Genomic DNA, 23,724 nt, shown 5'->3' with positions numbered 1-23,724 from the left:
TTTCTCCAGGCAGAATGATGGCCAGGGTGGGGACAGGGCTCAGCTCCCCTAAGCACTATCGCTGCATCTTCTCTTATAAGCTGCATAATTATTTCAGCAGGAAAGGATTTCATGGGGTGCATTGTCTGTCAAAACACATGCAGAAAAGCAGAAGCTGTAAAGTACTATACATTGCTTATTTCATCACATTCTGCTTGGGAACTTGGAAGGGGACACAGTGGGCCAGTTAGGAGAGCCAGCCTCCAGCACTGACCAAGAGCAGCAGAAACAAGTTTTGGGGGGAATTGCAGGAATATAGCAGTCATGAAACAGTCTCTATCAAGGACTGAAGTATTTTTTTTTTTAACAAAAATACAGGAACTAACGTTTCTTTAGAAAGAAAAACAATTGGTCACACAATCTGTGTTATCCAGGAAATCAAGCTAGATTATCGCAGTGATCACTTCTGGCCTCACAATATATTAATTTTTAAAATATTGTCATTCTATCTGTTTTTCCACAGGAAGTCCAAGGAACTTAGGAAACCTACCCTTCATCTCCTGGATTTTACTATACATCTTTCTTTACTGATTCTACAGAAGTCTTGGAAATCAAATACCTTTCTATTTCCAACTTCTGGGAATAATCAAAACTTTGTTCAACACTATGGCTTTTATTCCAACACACATAAATAGCTTCTTGACTTGCACAAAACCTGAAGCCACTTTAATCAATCAGCTATATATAGTCTGGATAAATACTGAGTCTGAGATACTGGGTATACAGCCAATCCTGTGCTATTTGCTAATACTTTGATCTAATTTCACATTATATTAAGAAGAAATGAAAAATATTCTGGTGAGGACAAATGCAACAGTAAAGAAATGACAGTGTGTAAAAGCTAGAGAATACGTACATTAGCTAAAAACTCAACTTGTTCCAAAAGCATTTCAAAAGACAGAAATACATATAGAGTTATCACAAAATAAGACACAAATGTCCATAAATTTGTTATTTTGTTACTCCCACAGGAACTCACTCTTGATTTTCCAGAAATCTACCACTATATAAAGTATATTTAATAGCATTAGTAGACAGCACTGCAGCCTCACTGCGTGGGTAACACACTGCTCCATTTTCTATGGAATCATTATGGCACAGGTGATTTATGTCTGTGCAACAGAAAGGGCTATTCTGTAGAAATATCACAGGAAATGACACACAGGAAATAAACCAACACAGACATCTTACAATCATTTCCTAAGCTCTAGCACAGCAATGTGCTGAGTTCCTGAAACAACCCAGATGCTGCTGACGCAAGGAATGAACATGCACCAAAAAGGCTTCCCTCTTCCCAGGCTTCTGGGTCCCAAGAGGAGAAAAGGATGAAGGAGGCAACAAGGTATGGAATAGCTGGTTATTTGTGACCTGGAAATATGCTTTATTGGGTACTAGCTGCTCAGTGCTGCCATGGTTCATCTATGGTGGGTATGGACAGATGGGGGAGGCCTGCAACGGCTGTGAAAACAAGAAAACTGAAGATTAATATGTGGGGAAGGCTCAAGTAATGGCTGGAGAAAAGAAGGTCATATGGAGGCAAAGTTGCAGTGAGCCTCATGCCAAAGTTTTCTCTTCTTCCTCCCCATAATAGAAAGCTTATAAGAAAAATGAAACCAGACTTTAGCAGGTCCCGCACTGATAGGACAAGGGCTATTTGTTCTGGCCTAAAGGACAGACTCAGACTAGATATAAGGAAGAAATTTCCTATGATGAGGGTGGTGAAACACTGGATTGCTCAGGGTGGTGGTAGATGCCCCATCCCCGGCAACATTCAAGGCCAAGCTTGGACAGAGCTCTGAGCAACTTGATCTGTTGAGGATGTCCCTGCTCGTTGCAGAGGGGTAGAGTTTTAGATCTCTAAAGGTCTCTTTCAACTCAAACATTTCCATCATTCTATGATTCTGTGAACTCACCCTAGCACAATTCACATAACATCCTGTTAGCATGTGTTATTCTGCTAAGGCTCAAAAGCATCTGTTCCCTTCCCACGAGCTCCATGGCAGGTAATGGATAGAGTAAAAATTCAGTTCCTGTCCTCAACAGCACTTATTAATTCAGGTTACAGAAAGATATCAACAGATGCAAAGAAATAATTGTGTTTCAGTCAGGTTTGCCAATGTGCAACAGAAGACCACATCCTGGAAACCAGATGAACTCAGTAACATTTTAACATGAAGTTTATTAAGGGAATGCTAAGACATACCTCATGAGGGTTTAACTGAATGCACAGTATAGAAAACTGCTTTCCATCCAAGTAAATTTTACCAGTTAAAAATAGCAAGAAAATGAAGAAATACCTCAGCATACTATTTCATTATTATTCAATATTCTACTATTCCCACCCACCCTTAATGATACAGCCTTTCAATGGAAAATTATATATATGAAAGTCACATATGCAGATCTCCTTACAGTATATTAAAATACATCTGACATTGGTGTCATAGGCTAAGAATCAATTAGGAATCCATAGAACACTATTTTCTATGGAAAACAGAGCAGAACTATTCTACACTAATTTAAATACACAGGGGTCTACACAAGCAGATTACACTGACTTTAAATGTAATTATTTCTTGTAATTCTTTTTTCTTATCCACTAAAGAAATTAGCAGAGCTGTTTCAAGACTGCAATCAGGAGAACATCCATGTCATTCCATAACACTTTTTTTTACACAGACAGATGTTTTCCTCCAGAGTTTTCATTATTCATAAGTACCTCTTTTATGACTGTATAACTTAAGTACAGATACCGTTAATTTTTCTCTCAAGTTAGTTAGTCTGCCAGTAAAAACGCCCTTTCCTGTACACCACTAAAACAAAAAAAAAAAAAAGGAAGTTAGGAAGTTTTGAGAAAAATCAGTACAAAATTTGCTGTAATTACATGAAACTTCCCACTGCAAAAATAAACAAGATTTTCTTAAGGTAACTGAAGAAAGATACATAATACTTATGCTATTGCCTACAAATCAAGGAATTGTAAAATACACAAATGCTGCATTAACGCTCAAACTACCTTAAAACACTGTGGGTGAAATCTTGGTCCTGTTAAAGCTCATGTCGAACTTCCCACTAACATCAACAGAATTTCACCCATTGTGCCAACTCAGAAAACAGAAAAGGCTTGGAGATAGAAAACTAAAATAATAAATAAGATTGCTTTAACCACTACTTCTGATGTCTTCGACCATGCAATTTCTGCCGCTCCCCCTGCTATGCCAACAAGCTGAAGGTTCAGTGCCTGGGTAGTTGATTTATCACTCCCTGTGACAAAGCTTTGGACATTGCCCTTCCCACTGATCATGCCCAGCAAAACACAACACAGGAGCTCTTGCACCAGTTGCATTTTAACAGTGCAGGAAAAGATCCACAGCATTAAAACTCAATTTTGTAGTGACTCAGTCAAGAGCACTGCGCTTCCTAAAACTGGGGAGGCCTTGGCGGTTTTTTGTTCAGTTGGTTGGGTTTTTTTAAGGTTTGAGGTAAGTTCCTCAGTGATCAGTGTGCAAGGGATCTTGCAGGAGAGTGGGTGGCACCATTTGGCTCTGGTCCCAAGTCAAAGAGTGTTTTGCAACTATATTGTCACCTCTTCAGATATGCTGCGGAGGCTTCAAAGGAACAGCACTCTGGAAATCAAATGGCTCGATAAGTCCAACGTGAGAAACATACCTAAAGGCCAAATATCTTTTATGAGATACTGGACTCCAGTGACAACTGTTATTTATAGACAAACCACCCGCTGTGGGCAACCTAAACAGCAGCTGTATCTGTGTATGAAGTGCAGAGCTTTCACCTAAGGCCTCAATGCATAAGTTGAGGCGACATTTACTGGCTCAGCCCACCTGTAAACCAACTTCTGTAACACTGTAGGAATATCTACCAGAGTAGTATCACTACAGGGAATTGCAGTGAACTCCAGTACTAGTGAATTATTATGCATTACATTTTTCTTTCTGAAAAATAAAAAGTATTTAAAACTGGGTATATAAAAACTTGAAATTTGGTGCACCTGTTCTATTCAATTCAGTCAATAATTATTTTTCCATGCCAACAACAGGCAGGCAGAACAGTAATTAAAATTTCAGTTCACATAAACGCATGTAACATTTACACTGGATTAAGCACCAAGCTTGCTTGCAATGGCAAATACAAAGAGGCAATGTTTTCTTAAATGTTATCCTTTAGAGCAATGAAATCACCTGTAAATTTCTTTTTAATACTGTCCACAATGAGATTTGCAAGGCACAAACATGCTAAGAAGAAATACTGACTCAGTTTTGAAGTGAAGATTCTCAATATCCACTACCCATGATTTTTTTTCTGGATCTCCAGTTTCCAAGATCATTTTGCTATCCTATTTAATATTACCCTGTATTACACAGTCAATGATTTTAAAATTTCATTCTCCAATATGAAAGTATAACATGGTTTTCAAGAGACTACTCTATATGCAAATTCAGCTGGTCATTGCAGGCAATATTTGATGTTCATCATTTTAAGAAAAAAAGAGACCTCTCTGATATATCAGGGCAGAAGACAATACACCAGTAGATCACACTGTAAGATCTCCCAGGACACAGGAATGGTGGAGCACAAATGAGAGTCCATCCTCCATCAGGGATGCACATCTCTGAGCAGACAAAGAGCAGCAGCCGTGAGAACACAGAGCAAGGATGCCCACAGACTGCTGATGACAGAGCTAAGGCTCAGGTGGGACAACAAGCACCTATCCAGACTAACAGTGCCCTCAGTAAAATGCCTCTCAGAGAAATATAAACACAAATACTCCTTCTGCTCTGTACTCACACAAGCCATCACTGTCACACATCAGCACCCTGTGTGATCCCCTGGGAAGTAGCATTCCCCCCTCCCATGGTACCATCGTCCATGCACCACGGTCCCAACAGCTCCACAGGGAAAAGGTGATCCTTTCATCCCAGCACTCTGTCAGCAGTGCCAGCTCACAGAGGTGTCAAACAGAACACATGTAACAGGGAGAGCCGCCCTGTGGATGGAGATTAGCATCCTTTAACTTTGTCAGGCATGCCTAACTTCTTAGTGTCATCTTTAGTAAGGCTTAGTATCATCTTCAGTAAGTCCTTGCTGATGGTGTAGACCAGCTGTGGATGTGCATGTGTAGGCCATGGTTGTGACAGAGAACACAAGGGAAAGCAATTTACAACTAGCAAATAAGGGTAGGCAGTAACTACAGAGACCTAGCTTTGGAGACATTAATATTATTGTACCTTGAAGACTTTAGGGCCTTATATATTTCTTATGAGATAATGCAAAAAACGCATAAACTAGAATGATTTTCTTAGGAAATCAGTTTCTTAGTCATTATTTATGTCTGTCAATGAGAAATTGTTTCCTGGATACAGAACTTAACAGCAAGCCACAAGACTTCCATTGGCACACAAAAGTTTTCTTCTGCTTCCTCAGATGGTTTTTGAAACATTTCCTCTTGTATATTACACACACAGGCGTTTGCCCAAATTGCCACCAAGTTTCTTTCTGCAATGTCCCTATTTCATTTCTGTATGAAGGCTGAATGCACTTTGCTGGCACCAACATTACATATCACTGAAAGAGTTTTTAAGATTACTCCATTCCATAGTTTTCATCAAAACACTGATGGGTCTTCTTTTCACATTTGATTTGCTTACTGATTATTCTATCACAAACTTGGTAGAGTTTTTTTCCCTCCTCACTCCAGAAACTTGTTTGGCATTTTCTCCTTCAACCAATGAGTAACACTTTCACTTGCAGAGGAGGTAAATAACCAGGCCTTGTTTTAATTACATTAACCTGGGAAAAATTTTTTGCAAAATCTACAGATGGGTGCTGCCCCTTTCCAGGCATTCTCCAGGCTAGCAAATCAGTGCAAGGCCTTTGCAGGGTATCAATGCCTTCCTCATGAGATTAAGCTTTAATCCAGAACTATTGCCCAAACATACCTTGCTGGAATACTTCAAGAGGTCCAAGCAGTTACTGACACTAACAGAGCCTGCACAACTCTGCCTGTATGGGTGGCTGCTGTAACAAAATTCAGCTACAAAAATGCAGGAACAATCAAACTTGTTACTGCAATTCATAGAGTAATTTCAGGTTGAAAAGCTGAACAGATGGCATTTGTGAGCTTTATTCAATATCTCTGACTTTTTAATTAGATTCCTGTTCGTGTCAGTCTGCTGGTTTACAGCAGGAGACCCCATATTTCAAAGTAACCTTAGGAATCCCATTGCTCTGTCTGATAGAAACCACTATGCCAGGAAATTGCTGCAGGCACAGCTCCTGCTGCTTCCACCACAGGAACTCATCAGCAGGTAATTAAAAGAACCAAATTAAAGGGATAGTCCAAAAATGCAGCTACGCCTTAGCCAAAATGCAAATTAGAGTTTTAATGCACCACACTGCTTTATAATTTTAGGATGCTTTCAGTGTGTTTATCATTAGGAATCTGTATGCCGTAATTTTCTCCTCTGTGCCTTCACGTGGTTCGCAAATTCACCTTCTGCCCCTGACAAGCTCACGCTGGGTTGTCACTGCTTTTTGGAGAGCTGCATGTGGGCAAAATGAAACAAAACACACTGACTGCTAAAAAGATTAAGAACTTGCAAGGGAATAAACAGTGCATCCCTCCCAAAGAAATGAAACGTGGCAAAAAGCACCAACGGTTGTGAGAACAAACACCCCAACAGACAACAGTGTCATTAAATTTTAGAATAAGGTTCAATACTTCCTTTTATCAACACAGGTCAAAGAAAACCAATCAAACAAACAAAAAACACCCCCTAAAAACCCCACAAGCCCCCAGCTGATTGACTAATACAGCAAATTAGGACTTTTATGAGCGCTGCAGTGCATAAAATCTCAGTGATGCTTTTAACCTATGGCTGTGGCACAACTGGAATAGTAAGTCTAATTTTATCAATCAATGGCACAGTTTCACAGCTGTCCTTTTATCAAAATCAATTAGAAGTTGACTATTTTTGAGTTGTTTCTTTGTATTATTTACTTTTTTGAGGAGGGAAACTCCAGAATTCAGAAGACCCTCTAGACCTGTTGCAATCATGCTCAGCAGAACACTGACCACACCTCCAAATCTATTATAATTTTATAATACATCCTGAATGTATATGCTAGTATTAAAAATAACCTGTTTTAGAGAAGAATGGGCCAAATACTCCATTAGCCAAACAACAGCATATGCAGAGTTTGCGCATATTTACTTCTGTGGCAGCAGTGCCCTAAATCCCTTGCTTGTGACAAAATTCTAAGTGGTTACAAAATTTAGCAGTGCTCCATTATGTACTGATTTTAAAAGAGATGAATGGGTTACAAAGTAAACTGAGCGTACAGGTATTAATTTTTAAGTGTTTGAATAATATATAACAATCAGGTCTAATCATCACCTGGTTGGTATGTGTCCATCAAGGAGGGAAAAGCCCTGTAACTCTGCAACAAATTCCCCTTGCTTATTCAGCACAATTTTGCCCCAAAATGTTTTGTCAGGAAAGCAAAACAATTCTGTCCTAGCATGGAATGAGAACAAATCCCTCTGGAACTGCATCCCTTGCCAGTGGATATGATTGCACAGGACAAACTCCTGGGGAATGAGAATGAACAGGATGTGTTGAGGTCCAACCATTTTCCTTCCCTGTGATGTCCAAACTGCCCATAGGCCTAAACTTGCTAAAAGGCAGCTTTGTCAGGGTTGTGCAGTGGATTCCTGCTACAAAGTCCAAACAAAGTCTGGATTTTGTGATAACTAGCAGCATACATGGTGTAGTAGATATCATGGTATTGACAACAATGTCAAGTTTCTTCTGTTAGTAGTAGCAAACAACGCTGAAGCAATTAAAAATAATGAAAAGTTGAATAAACACTCTCATCACCTGTTTACAAAGCATCATGATTAAGCCTTTTAAAATCTCTAAAACAACTCTAGACAATTATCTCAGATGACAAAACTAAAAAGGATGGAGGAAACTTGCCCTATCATGAGCTCAGTTGCACCAGGTCTTTCAAACCCTCAACCAAAGCACCTCTCTGTCTCTCTCTTGTGCCATTCACAACATTTCTAACTACAGCAGAAAGACATCTGGGGTCTCTGGAATTAAACTGCAATGTCACTCTTTCCTTTAGGTGAGACATAGGAGTAGGGCTCTCTTTGCTGATAATTTTCTGTCTAATTCTCAAACAATGCACTCTACACCTGCTCATCCATTCCCTGTCCTTTGATAAATTTACCACATCATAATACTCTTGTGAGCTAAGCAGAAAAAAGCCTAAACCCCTCCGTTTCCCTGCTAAATATAGAAAACTGTATCTCTATTGTTTACAGATTTGGAGGCTTGTCTGGACTGAAGTTTTCTAAATACAATCTATTTTGAAGTCACAAGCATTAATATTTGGATTAATGCCTTGAAAGAAGCAGTTCACACAGCCTACATTTCTCCCTGTGCTGATGTTCTCTATTGGTTGGTTCTAAAGCCTCAAAAACACCCAACCAACACAAAACATTAAGACCCATGGACAAAAGCAAATTTTAACCTGGTTCTATCTGGCTCCATGCCTATAATGTTTCATAATGCAATTTACCCACTCAGAAATCCACAAATCAACAAAAAAACCCGAACAAACCTTTCATAACTTATTTGCTCTCTAAATGTCTTGCTTCCTCTGCATCATGAGTCAAAGCACAGAGAGGGGCTGGGGTGTCCTTCTGGCTTCACAAGCTGAAGAACTTCTTGCTGGAAGTCCCTGTGTTCGTAGCACTGGCAATCTGAAAAACAAAAATTGTTTTGTTAACACTTGTATCCCTAGATACACAAAATAGAAATAAGGTTTGTTCTGAACCACTGCCAACTACATCATTAACCTCTACTATGAACAACAGCTCTCATGCAAAAAAAAAAATCTAGAAACATCACTCAATTCATACCTCACTTATGCATTCTGCACTACTGCTCACAGCTAAAAACTTCTTTCTGTGTACAAATGGAAAATAGAAACCTGTAAAACAACACATTACAACCACCTGCTTCAAGAAGAGCAAGTGTTAAGCTGTCCAAGTTTCCGTCTAGGAAACACTCAACCAGGAAAGGTGGCTTGAAACAGGCCAGCACTATCCCTTTTCCACACTGGTGGCCCTAACCACTAACTATGCCTGTACCACAACAGGATTGCCTGTTTCTATGTGTTCATATTTAAAGCTCCTATGAAATCCCAGCCAGGACCTCTACAAAATATCTGTATGTCAGGTACAAAAATCTCCCATGGAAGCTCTCTTGCACCAAGCAAGCCAGGCTTTGAAAAGCCAGCCAGCCACTGCTTTTGAGGAGAGTGATGTGGAGAAATCAGCTGCTCCTTTGCCCACGTCACCTGAAAATGTTAAAACAGACACCAGCCATCCTCAATATATGTGCATTGAATAAGGAGAGTGACTAACTGAGCTCCCAAAAGCTGGCAAGGAGAACTTCATGCTCTACAAAGCCTGTCATTTTCATTCTGCAAAGTGTCAGACTGTATTATAATGTTTTCTCTGATGTTCAAATTGGCACAGCTGATCTTAAACAGCTTCTTCACAGCACAAAGCACCTTGTCATAAAAATATCCTGATATCTACAATGGTTAAGCTGACATAAAACGTAATTAAAACTAACACAAGAATTTTATCATACTCCTGCTTCCAAAGACAGTGGAATTAGAGCAAAGTCCTGAACTGACGTCACTGAAAATAAAAGCTATTCCATTAAAATAAAATGCAAATAAAATAGCAAATAATACAAGCTACAAAACCACCACACAAAATGGATGCATTAACAGTGGGCCAGCAAAGTAAAATGCAGCATCGGGCTGCAAGTTACACCCGAGAGGAAATGCGCGTATATAAAATGTAACTAATAAAATGCAACTAAATTCTTGGTTGTTACACAAAAAACCTCCTTGTTAAGCTCCAAGTACACAGACCTGCTTTGCTGGTGGGGAAAGGTGTATCTATCTACACAGAACATTTAGAGCTCAGACCACCAAAGCCCTCCTAACCACGTCTGTAAGAGACAGAGCCAAAAGCTGCAGGACAAGGCGGCAAGTGCCATGATTATGGCATTCAGATAACAATGCCACGATCCATGTGTCACAGGTATTGTCTTTCCCAAAGTTCACTGCACTGCTACTGTGCCCAACCTTTATTTTTTTTGTCACACTTCCTTTTGCTACACAATGGCACAGCATGGCTCCATTCCTCAAAGCCACACAGGGCTTCCTTCACCATGGGGTTCAGTTCCTGAGCACCAGCAGCTAAGACTCAAAACCTGGGGCAATCACTCTCATCTGCAAAACCCCTGAACTGACAAGTGCCCTTTTTCTTCCCATGTTCCAGCTCACTGAGGAGTGCTGCTCAAGCATTTTCCTTTCCAGCTGGAACCACATTTCCAGTTCTTCACAGACATGGCTTCTTTACTAATAGTTTGACAGGCACGCAGTGATACCCAGTACAGAGCTAAATGTAAGATCTGTGTCAGGAGTTCTGTGTAATTTCAACAATGCAGTGTTATACTCTGCCCTCATGGGCAAACCTGACCCATACCTATAGGGGAATGCAGCTAGCTGTTGGCTAATGCAGCCAGGGTGATCTCACAGTACTCAATCATCACAAATTTGTAAATGTCCATCTAAAACATTTCTACCTGCATTGGAACAGGAACACAACATTTATAGCAGGCAGATGGTATGCTATTTTGATACAAAAGAACTGATTTATGGCAAAGTATCACAGAAGTCCCTCCCTATCAGTCAGGTCTTACTTGAACACTTACTGAGGATGATGCCCTGCTCTGTTTGAAGAAAACTTCCTGGCCAGGGTAGAGGGCCAAGTTTTTTGAAGTGCTTCCAGCCCTCCCAGTAAGCAACCTCTCAGGGAGGTCACAGTGCTCCCCCACAAGCAGTCCAGCAAATATTGAAGGAAGTTTGCCGTGGTGAATACAAACTTGCCAGCAATGCTCTGCCAGATCTGCAATACCCATCTCTCTGGATCTGCACAATCTTGAATAATAAGGCTTAACATAAGAAAAACCTATAGGGTAGAATATTGCTCCATACATACAGTCCTTTACACATTCAGGTATCTTTTTCTAGCAGGCTAGGAGGAAATGGGCATCTCATACCAGCTTACAACACTCCTCTCTTTTTCCTTTCCCCCAAAATGTCTTTAATACCAACCATTCCCATTAAATTTCTACCAAGGGCAAAGCACTTCTGAAGGAATTAATCTAAAAAAAAAAAAACTTCCATGTGACAAAAAAAAAGATAAAGTAGTAGTCAAGAAAGAAAGAATTCCTGTACTAAAGTAATAGTCACATAAACCTCACACATCCCAGACTGAGATTTTTACCTCCTGCTAACAAACAAGGACAAAAATCCCATACACTAAGTGTGGCATATACAACACCCTAGGCTCTGTCATTTAGTTAAGGACAGACAGGTAGGCATAGCTGTGAAAGTCTCAACAGCATAGATTAGGCAGTATGTGCTATGGTAACAACCTTGGTTTGTCATTCATCTAGTACTCACATTTTCATTTTCCTGCTGAACAGGAGGGCACACAAAAATAAACACCAGCAAATGGCTAGCAGGCATGGCACTGAAGCAAAGTCCTTAGTTCAAAGCTACCATGGGCCCTTCCAGCTCCACTGTAAACAAAGAGTGAATTACTTTATACACACAATAGCAACACTTAAAGTCGCAGATGTAGTTCCTCAACTGTGACCTGGGAAGGGCTGTACAAACTCAGGGCAGGTGCTGTCTGCAGAAGAAGGGAGCGAACACCGACTGATTGGTTTTTTGGATTTTTTTGCTGGGTTGCCAGGCATAGTCATTAAAAACTATAGCCCCTGGTTAAAGCCAGTGTACAATGATGAGGTGCTGAGCAATTCAGGAAGACAAACTCTACAGACACCTCCATCCCCCTGAGCTGCAGTGCACGTGTGTCAAAAGGGAGGGATGAGCTACTACTGAACCTCAACAGGTCTGGCAAGAAAGGAGCAGAGAAGTGACGCTTATTATTCATGTGGTTGCCCCCAGGGTTAGCCACTGGTAGATAAACCAAGTACAGCACAGCACCCTCCTATAAATGCACTGCAAACAACTCTACAAGATACACAGCCAGACTTTGCCCTGTCAACCACCAGAGAGAGAGATTTTAACTTCATCTGTGACATCTATATTCAACCAAACATCGGTGAATAGCTTGTGGCAGCTGTTGCAGCTTTCTGCAGCAGTCTATCAGGTTGCTTCACATGGTTTTCTTGGGTAGCCATCCCTCCCCTTTCCCCTAGAGAAATTTGGGGATAGCCTGCTGGAAAGCTGCTCCTGCTTACAGAACACAAACAGAAATCCCACAACTTTTCCAGCCCCACTGAACAACTCCAAATGCACCACGTGTCATAGTGGACACGACAGAGGACATTCACACATTCAGCATAAAATCAGCTCCTGGGAGCCCAGGCTGCCCAGTGACACACTGAGCTTCAGCTCTGCTCAGGGACAGCAAATCCTCCAGCCCTTGGGAAGGGACCATTCCAAGGCTGAGCACATCCATTCAGCCTGCCCACAAAGGCAGGGCAGTGCCACAGCACGCTGCCCTGCCCAGAAGGCAGAAGCTGTCTGCACCAGGAAAGCTGGACTTCACTTCCCGGTGCCTAGGTGTCTGTTTCAGGAAATCTCCCCTTCTCAAGCCAAGTTTCAGGATCTACCCTAACTGCTCTGTCAGATGCAGAGCAGAGCCAAGCAGACATGTATGTCTGGGATGATCCAAATCATCTATTTCCCCACCTTTCTTGCTAATTTCAAAATGTATTCCTGAAAGCACTCGAATTTTGTTTCTGATTTTTGTTGATGATTTGCACTTCAGAGGCAACATACAAACAAAAGTTCTGACCTTTTTCCTAACCTTTGACTGATCATATGGGAAAAAGGAACATCTTGTTAACACTACTTTCCCTTCATATACTGATTCTGCACAAAACTAATGATCATCCTCTAAATCCTCTCTCTACTCAGCAGTTTAATTAGAAAGATGATCATTGATTAATGCACTTGAGTTACCTGAAGAAGGTGTGACTGAACACAGATCACTCAACCCGAGAGAACTGTAGAATAATTAGTTCTGCACCAAACTGCTTTCCTCCTTATTCAACTTCAAAAGGAGGAGCAAAACCCCACAACACAACAAGCTTTCAGTCTTAAAATTCTGAGATAATTTTTATTTTATTTTATTCTTTAGGAAGTCTCACATTTCCTTGCCTAAATTTCATAGTCATCTACTTTCTCTTTTTTTTAATTATTTTAATTTTACAAAAGAAGCACAACAAGCCTGGAGGTTCAATATGCATTTGCAAAGCTCTGCCCAAGACCTGCAGTCTTGAATTAGTTGGCTCAGGCAAGGAAGTAGGAATGACACTGATACTAGACAGGAATGTGCACAGCATTAAGTGCATACCACAACTGAAACCAGGTATACTTCCAGCCAGCCAGTGGTTTCAGTGTCCCCACCTAGGAAGACAGTCAAAGAGAAAAACTTATTTGAAGGTTTCCTCACTCTTTTTTAAGATCTTACTAAAATTCCTCCAGCACAAGCTGGTCTACAGCCTGATTATGAGACTTTTAGCCCTGAAAAGCAGGTCAGACTTCCTAGACTGTAGCTCTGCACCACAACCCATGTTGCCCTTGACTGGGGAAAAGCTCATGCTTCATCTGCCCTTGGAGCCACAATTCTGTCTGCAGGTGCTCTCAGCAGCCTCAAGGATTGGCTAACTTTTCTCCTTCCATGAAATTCCTTTCCTGGTCTCTATACACAAACAGAAATCATTCCCACATCATGACCCTCTCCTTGCCCACTGCCCTGTGACCAAGGTAGACACCATTTCCTTACCACAGGTTGAGTGACAAAAGCCCCAGGTGATTTCAAGCAAATAATCCTCCTGCTGCTCTCCCTTTGTTCAGGAAGGTCTCCCGAAAAGTGGCAGGTAGAGTTGGTGACACAGCTTTAGGAGCAGCCTAATCCTTCTCCTGGTCACCAGAAAGTGACACTGGGAAGGCAGACATGGGGCAGACCAGAAAACCAGGCTCAGCAGAAAGGGAAGAACAGAGCTTTCCCTTCCGTGTCCTAAATTACATGTTTCATATCATCTCCTCGTCTATGCATGCTTCTTCTCATACTTGGCATTATTTATCCACTTTCAAAGCACAAGTTACCACACAGGATACAACACAGCCCCACAGACTCCTGGAACAGGGATAGAAAGGATTTTTCAATTGGCCTCTGTGAACTTAATACATAATCAATACATGGCTCCAAGCAAGATAGCTGATACTGCATTTTAAGATTTGTATTTCAAGTTTACATTTTTAAGAAAGCTGATGCATGCCGCTTTAAAAGCATCCAGAAGCAATCCACTGTGATTCCCTCCTCTACTGCCATTATCCCTAGTGGTGGAAAAGTTTTTTCTCAAATTGTTTATTTCAAAGTTATTTCATCATCAGTTATGGAGAAAAGAAAATAAGCCTGTGTTATTGCAAAGGGCTAGGAGCAGTAACTAAATCTTACCGAGGCTTCTGATGGTTTTGCCAACACCCATAGATCACTTCAATGACACAGTTTTGAAAACAGGATGGCCAATAGGGAAAGGACAGAGAAATTGAGAATTGAGCCTGATCTATGTGAGATCCATCACAAACCACATCTTTCTAGTGGTAAAGGGATTAGAGCTGCATAGAGCACAAGCCATCACCAGCTTGGGACTCTCAATCTCAAAACATTTTTGCAGAGAGGCAACTTAAGAAAAATAAACATTCCTAGCCAGGCAGAGATCAGTCATAAACCTTTTCTGAAAGGGAGATGAACTCTCTTATTGTTATTTAAAGCAACACAATAAATCAGGCCAGATCTATATAAAGCAGCACTATGGGCTTAAAGCAACAGTGGCATTATTCTGTCAGAGCTCAGGCTGAACACCCCAGGAAAGACACACAATATGTGGTAATGTTCAGGGCCAAAAAAGAAAAAAAGCCAAAGAAACCCCTACTAAGCCAAAGCAAAAAATAACAAAACCTACAAACAAACAAAACCTCATCCCTCCCACCAGTCTACCCCCCTCCCAAAAGAAACCCTTCAAAAGAACTGAAAACTGAAAAAAGCTGAGAATTTCTGTGAAATTCTCCATGAGGCTAACAAAAACCAGCAAAAAGTTGCATACAGAGAAAGGCAAGTCTCATATTTTCTGTAAAGCTACCAACATTATCAACAGCTCATTACTCACATTTGGTGATAGATACCATATTTAAAAATTAGAATACCTACATTTTACAGATCACATGCAGGAAGATATGCTTCAGAAAATACTCTCTTAGATTTTCCCAAGTATTTTATTTTCCCTCTTCCGGAACAGTCATCTGGCATAAATTTTTGGACCTTACGTCATGCACAAGAAAATAGCCTACTATTTTAATTCTGCATTTACATCAGAACATTCATAATTGATTAAAAGCAACAGAAATTGTGGGGGAAAACAGCTTCAAAGTATTAACCTGAAATAGAGACCCAAATTCAGTCTCTTTTGTTTAAATGTTTTGAAAAAATTCAGCACATCAAGACAAACATGAAGCAAAACACTGGAGCTCTTCCTTCTCACCTCAGCACCCAAACTCCCTGGGTCACCCACCATTAATTCCATCTGACAGGCAGACAAACCTATAATTTGTCACATTGATTAACTAACTCTTATCTAAGATTTTATAACATAGGGTCTTGAACTGCTTAACTGTTTTAGTTCACAAAGGGGTTCTAACAATCCTTACGTTTATCTTCAAAACGGACTGAAGTTGACACAGATGACAATGTTTCCACTCACACAAGTTTTAATTAGTGGCATTTTTGTTGGGAGCATGCTTTGAGATGGGCAGTCACTGTCTTAAGGGACAATTTTTACACACCATCCCAATAATCGCAAGAGGCTGAAAATGTGGAATAGTGTCTCACAAATACTGCAAGGACATCCATGGCAACATACACCTTTGGGTATGAAATGTGAATGCATGTTTGAAGGATGGTAAAATATTGTTCTTTATCAGGGTTAGCACAACAAATTAGCAGAAAGATCATAAGAACAGCCTAGTCGTTTATACTCTGCAAACAATTGTCTATTTGCTGCAATCCCGATCTTGGCCTGCTAACTTGGCCAACACTAGAGGCTGGCAAGTGCTTCCCTCTTCCTTTCCACCTTACTTGAGCAAATATAAATGTTCCCTTCCAGAAAAGCTCCTAGTGCCTCTCGGGGATCATGACTGACAAGGCAAAGATCTAAAGCACTTCTCACTAGGAGGAGTATTTTGTGTTTTCTGAGCAAGATGAATATTTTAAAAGGGCTTGAGATAGGGAGAAGGAAGAGTTGCCAATGTCCTTATAAATGTGAAAGAACAAGAAAATGGGAGGAGGTAACCCAAACTCTATGAAGCCTTTAGACTTTGGCTGGACCAATGCTGATACATCAGCAGCAACTTCATTCCCATCCTGCAGAATAACTAAGACATGACCTTGGTCTTGCCATCACCCTCAAGTCATCAACCTGCATTATTCTGATTTCTTAAACCGCTTGAAGATGTCACGCATTAGATTCTTGTTTTTGTTGGTTTATTGCAACCTTCATAAAATTTCTCAGTAGTATTTTTATGTTTAGCTGTTTTTAAACAAAGCAGAGAGATCCATTCCCTCTATGGAAGTCATGATTCCAACACTTGCTCTTTTAGACTAACAAAGAATTATCAATACAATCCTATAGAGTCTCCTGCAATCTGGGAGAAAAAAAAAATGTAGAAGACAAAAGTTCTTTTTTGAACCTTGTTCCCAAACTTTGGGCATCACACCTCTCAACCCCAACACTCCTGAGAGTAGCATAAGGACTAAAGTATAAATTCTACTCTCAGCTTTACCGGAATTAACTGCATGAGTGATAACTAGCAAAAAACTAGTATTTTTTCAATTATTGCCTCAAGTATGCCTTGGCATAAAGCTTTAATCAATTTGGAAGACTATTAAACACCCAGATACCACTTCCTCCAACAAAGCAGAGGCAGCAGGAGTCATGGACCTACCCAGCTGGGTGTTCAGTACCACCCATCATCATCATCACCCCAGGCACAGACAGAGGCTGGTGAGGCAGAAGCCCATTTTCCATTTTATAAAGTGGGAGTGTTCAGTGATTGTATCAGCAAAGCTCTAAGCTCTTGTGAGCACGTGCAGATAACAATTTCACCAACTCTGGCAGGCTGGTAGGTCTGTATTAATTTCCATCAGGCTGCAAAAAGCACCCTGACTCCCCCTTCTACTCCCTGAAGGTATAACAATGCTTTGAAGGAATGACTGGCTAAATAAAGTTGACAAATCTCTCTAAATTTCTGTAATGCATTCTTTTAAAAACAGTTGGAGTTCTTCTGGAGAAAATCTTTCCAAGAGGTTTCTGCCTGAAGCAGAAAAAACACTCTGGAAATCTTTTGTCTGAATGACTGAAGGCTGGCCAGAGGTAAACACAGGTGAAAATATGATGTTAGAATATGGGAGGTGTGCTTAAGGGTGCTCCTGCTACCTCTATCTACCATCTTCTATATCTAATACTGTGTAATACAGTTGGAAGTGAAAAGACATTAAAACAGCTTTAAAACCCCAGTGGCCTGCCCTTTCTGTTGTTGTCCCTTCAGTATTTTAAACAGGGGAAGGTTGGATTACTGCAGTTTTAAGTTTTAGCTGTACAAAGTATGAAACCTCCAGATTCTGTGCTGAAAATCCCTCTCTTGGGATCTGAGGCCAGGAAGGGACCACCTGGTTCAGCCAGTCCTGCTACAAGCAGCCAGGCACTGCAGACATCTGGTCACATAATCCATCAGTCCACATCATGACTCACAAAACACTTCATGAGATCTGGATGAAACCTGCAGCCTTCAGAAGGGAACCAAGGCCAGAGACACAAAGCACACGAGAGAGTGAGACTGAAGACCTCAAAAAGATCCCATCCCAATGAGAGATTTTCTGTACTAAAGGACACCGCTCTATTGCCAATCCCCATCATCCATGGAGCAAAGGCAGACAAAAAAATTAACCTGCTAACTCCTAAAAAGGAATTTTGAACCAAATTATATGTAACTCACATCATAAATCATAGAGGTCCTTTGCCAACCAGCCACATCCCTCTGGGTTCCTAAATCAGTGCACCCTACACCACCCCTGGGCATAACAGTCACATCCAAAAGATGGCATTGAGCAAAATCCCCTCTGGATACAACCCTCTCCACCATGCACATGGAGAGCTGGAAGATTAAGCTCCTAATTTAGGCACCTCAGTAGACTGCTTGCCTGAGGTAAAATATTTCTGAACCCCTTGTACTTCTTTCTGAGCAACAAAAAAAATGAGAAGAAAAAACAAAGAGGAAGAAACTGGTTTTAGTAATGAAAATGTAATTTAAGAGCTTGATACCCTGTTAAAAACTCGGAGTTATAATGAATTCCAGGATTCACTCAAGTACTCCATTCTTAAAAAACACTATAATGAAAGGCTTACATATGAAATTTAGTAGTAATAACTTTGGGGTCAAATCCATAATGATTTGTTTGGCAAGGCTTTCACTGACGACACTTAAATGTGATTTCAATGGGTGTTCTGCCCGAGAAAGGGCTTTGAGCTTGGCCCACACTGTATATTTAAGTCACCTCAGCCCCAGCATTATACAGCGCCAAGCAGACACAAACCCCAGCATTATTTAAACCATTTGCACGCCAGAGTCTCCAATTGCAGGGTGCAAAAGCCAGCAGGAAGCATTGGTCATTCCTTTAGCAGCAAACGAAAATGCAATCTTTTTTACTTGGCTTTCTTATGATATCATTTAGCTTCTATAATAGCAGTTGCTTTTTTTAAAATGTGAATTTGCACAGTATTCAATTTGCCAGTTTCCACATATAGATGTAAATTTACTGAAATAGCTGTTCACAAAATCCAAAGCCTGAGGGTGGAGTCCTAAAAATAAATATATGTAGTTTAAATTCTTTTATATCCATACATGATAAGAAATCTGGTACTATTCTGGTGAGCCATAAAAGGCTATGGTTACCATAAAATGGTAAAACCACAAACAGGAAAACAGAAAATAAAACTGTATCTTTTGCTCTACCCTTTCAAAACTGCATGGATACTTCAATGCAAACATTTGGCTTAATGCTTCAAATGTTGGTTTTTCAAAGTATTTAGCCATATAAACTACCCTTTTGTTTCTGTTGGCTTCAAATGTTACTAGGCTCATGAATTCTTCCTTACGTGTTATTATTCAAAAAAATACAGCCAACACTGCCTTTATGGAGAAAGAAAAACCTGAGTATCATTTTCCAGTTAACTCTTCTGGATCTGCATGAAAGTGAAATCAGCAACAGCAATTTTAAGCCAGGTTTTCTAACCACTGCACCTAATCACTACCTTTTGAAGTATTTTATTTTCCAAGCTGTACCATAGAAAAATCTCTGCAATCACAACACAAACTCAAGTCACAAGAGTGGCAGAGCACATACTAAAAAACTTATAATACTCTAGGTACCTAAAAAAACCAAGAAGCAGCAGCAGGTGAGACTTACTGCCCTACTGAACGCCATAACCACAAAAATATTTCAAATAGAAAGCAGTCCTTTAATTTGAAGAACTTACACTTAGCCAGACCTGATCTCCCACTTTTCAAATGCAAATATTTCAGTGGATGCAACCATCAATGGCACATTATCACAAAAGGAAATTTGATAATTGTCACCTTCTTAACCTTTCAAGTATTCAGTCTTTTGTCAGGCTTCTGTGGTTCAGGATTAGCAATGACTAAACAAGCAATTTGTCTCCACTTCCATATTTCCACTAATTCCATCTCACCCTCAAATCACCAGCAGATCAATGACTTCACAGCCAACAGCCGTCAGTCACAATCCTTTCAACAAATCCATGTTCCAAACACCAGCCACTTAAACAGGGATAAAGAAAAGACAAAACCGAAGTCTACCCCCTTAAATACCACGTGTACACGATTTGCAGGTCTTTCCCTTCATTTCCCGGGACCTTCCCTCCTGTTGTGTTCTTCAGGACCAGCGAAGCCAGCCAGGAGGAGCTCCAGATGACTCCAAACAGAAACATATTTTCCCTTGCAAGCATCTAAGTTTCTCCACCCGAGCTGAGGGATGAACTCCACAACACAGCAGCGAAAATGTGCACGCTGCTATTTTTCTCAAGGAGCACTGCCCATCCCAACAATTCCTGGATGAAAAAAACAGTATTCAAACAACAAAATCATAAGCTTATGAGTTGCATCTTTAGTCAGAGAAACAAGATTTCTTCCAACTTTAAGGAATGTGACAATAACAGCACATTTAACCCCGCTTGATAAGTGGCAGGCAATTCTCCATATAAGGTGAAAAATGTGCTAGTGTGGCTCATGCAACACTGCTAATTCCCTCCCCGTTCTCAATATTCAAGAACATAAATGAACATATAAATCAATTTTGTAAGTAAACCTTTTGCTTACTTGCAGCTATAAACCATCTAGACACTGCTAGGCACATAAAGGACTTTGAACTTAACTATTTAATTCCTTCTAAACACTTGGTATTCATATCACAGAAGTGCATAAACTAATGTAAATGTGAGGAAGTCCCACCCCTATCTGATTCCTAAATTCCCTTTATACTCCACCATTCCCCAGTGAACCTGTGCCTTCCAGCCCCTGACTGACCATGCCACTGATGGCATGAGCGGCCAGAGAAGGGGCTCAGGGCTGGGTGAAGCCCTGCAGGCTCACAACCACCCCTCACACTCCTTCCCCCAGTCCCTGGGCTGATGTGCGGTGGAAGCACCAGGAATTCGGCACGGGAGTGCTGCTATTGCTGCTGAAAATTTTTATCTTTTTATTCGTCCCTTAACCTCTACCTAACAGCACCAGAAACACAAGCAGCATGTACCCAGTTGTGCCTACAAGAAGATTGCAGGCACTACTCATTAGGAGACTGTTCCATTGATTTTTATGAGCGCTGCACCAGAATGCAAACCCAGAGGAAGACTACTTCCCCTGAAAGCAAGGTAGAGTATCTGCAAAAGATGTATCAGTCCTGGCAGCAAAACTCACTTTGTTTCGTACTTAGTCCCACATCCCAGCCCCTCCCACACCCCCCTTCACCGTTTTTTTACACATTTTTAGTTATTACAATGGTCTGATAAACTGCACAATGAACCCTCTGGATGCTTTTTCCCTAAGGAATGATGTATCAATGGCCAACAGGCATAAAAGACAGGAGATTCAGAACAAGTCCTCAGAGGTTTTTTCAAAACCTCTCAAAACTGACGAGATTACCACGGAGAGAAAACATCCTAACATCTTGTTGGCAAAGGTGAAAGGGGAAAAATAATTAATATAATTAAGTTATTTAAAAAAAAAAAACTAAAACCTCCAAAGTTCATTAACTACTCTGGAGAAGTACTCTACTGTGGAAGTCAGTGCCTAGTAGGAGAAGCACAAGAGGGGAAAGTTTCCACACACACCTCACATACAAATATCAAATGTGGGTAAGAACAGTGTGAAAACAGTTTACTATTTTCTTGATCTTTAACAAGAAGACGTGGGAAAGTTTCATTTGATTTGATTATTTTAGCCACAGAAATTTCAGAAAAATCAGATGATAGCTTCAGCTTTCCAGTCTTCCTAGTTTATCCATATTCAGCCACCTTGTGAAATCCCCGAGGCAAGAAAACGTGGCATGATGTGCTAAGAAGACACCGTGGATCAATTAATTGCTATCAAAAAGGCAGGCTTCTATTAGTCACAGATTCTTGATTTGTTGACTTTTTTTGCACATCACCATCCATTGCACTACCATGTAAAGTAGCATAGACCATGAAATACTATGAGTCAGCAAATTATCGTAATGATATGCATCCGAATTTAGAACTTGAATTAAACTCTTTGCTGTGTTCTGTAACAAGAAAAAAAATCAGGAGAATTAACTCTAAACCTTATTTAATCCTTACAGTATAACTCTTTAAAGTATGTTTACAGTCATTCACATCTAAGACTCTTGTTTCCTGGAACCTTATCTAATCTAAATTCTATATGGAAGATTTTAGTGGTATATAAAGTTGCATACAAATTAACCACACTCCAATTCATTCAGATAAAACAAAACTGTAAATTTAATAGTGATAAAACTGGAGCCATCAAATTATATCTGGACTAACAACAAAAAGTTCAGACCTTTCTGTACAAATTTAGCTTTAAAGGACCTATTATATAGCCTTAATTCAGAGGAAAATTCTGACGTGGCTTAGTAAAAACATGCTTCTAGTTGATTCACTTTTCATTCAGGGAATGCAAGAGGGAATGTCTATTACCCATGTGATAGCAAAGACCTCACATGGCTGAACCACGAACTTGGAGCTTTTCAGGGTTTAGTGCTTAAAGCTTCAGAGATTATGGCTCCTGAACCAAAACTAGTTCAGAAAGCATTGCGGGAACCAGGATAAGATACAGCAGAGAGAATTTTAGTGTATCTTTACAGACACGGCATGGCTTCTCCATAAACTTCCTATGAACTTTTGAAGACACCATTTAATCATTCCTATCTTTTTTCTGCAAAACTATTTATATTTATATATTTTAAAATGTTTATATCAGTAATACATACAAGAATAAATAAAATTATATACACACTTATTATAAAATGCCAATAACAAATCCTATGAATAACGAATAATTATGAATAATCTCTGTACCACAATTCCAAGTGAAATATGGCAAACAATGTATTATAGATTAATTTTCTACAAACAACCTCAACCACAACAATTCCGCGAATAAATTCATAAGGATGAAAGCAAAAGCCAACAGCAAAACATAAAAGTTCTCCATGAAAAGGTCTTTGTCTGAGGAAGATAACTGAACAATAAGAACTTCCTATCTCAAGAGGATATAGAGAATACAAGTGAACAAAAAATTAATGTCAAGCTCTCATCCTGAGATCCAACACCAGTTAACTCCACATAGCTGCTTGAAGTATTTACCAAACAAGTTTTGTTTGGGAGAGTGTCCTCCCAATAACACACAAGTCCCACTGAAATGCAAAATACTGCACAAAATAAAAAAAAAAAAAACCCAAGATGTCAGCATGTGTGCCAGAGAAAATAAAGCACTGTTCCAAACTGAAGTAATTTTTTATAAAAGAAACAAAACATTTAAATGGGCTTATTGGTCAAGCCCAGCCTAGACACTGGTAAAATCTAGTATTAGGATTTTGTGGTAGGGAAAAAGTAGTGGTAAGTGTAAGTACTTTAAATAACCTGGACACTTTTTTTGATGATTTAGCCCCATTTGTTACTCTTCATACCTGGCAAGCTAGAAATCTTAATTCCTACACCAATTTTATACAAGTAAGAAGTAGCCACTGATTAAGAATCAGTCTGAATTCAGTGAATGGAATATATCCCCTCCTTTATGTCTGGGACCTAACGATCATAAAGTGCAAGAGAACAAATGTAACTGACTAAAGTCAAACTTGAAAGCAGCAATAAAACTCCACCCTTTTCACACGTTCTTAGCTCTAAATACACAAGTCATTTA

The 23,724-nt window shown here is 40.0% G+C and overlaps 1 protein-coding gene across 1 annotated transcript in view; it reads right to left on the bottom strand.

Moving 5' to 3' along the window:
• Positions 1–8,754: 8,754 nt before the first annotated feature.
• SCAF8 (SR-related CTD associated factor 8) overlaps positions 8,755–23,724 on the bottom strand; it is a 153,574-nt gene continuing 138,604 nt past the window's right edge. The window contains exon 21 of the mRNA XM_064708204.1: positions 8,755–8,827. The gene's annotated coding sequence lies outside the window, so the exon portion shown is untranslated. The remainder of the gene's footprint in view (positions 8,828–23,724) is intronic.

Source organism: Zonotrichia leucophrys, chromosome 3 (genome assembly GCF_028769735.1).
Source record: "Zonotrichia leucophrys gambelii isolate GWCS_2022_RI chromosome 3, RI_Zleu_2.0, whole genome shotgun sequence".
In the NCBI taxonomy this organism is placed as follows: Eukaryota; Metazoa; Chordata; class Aves; order Passeriformes; family Passerellidae; genus Zonotrichia; species Zonotrichia leucophrys.
Note: the sequence above shows the minus strand (reverse complement) of the source record. Positions and strands in the feature narration are given on the sequence as shown.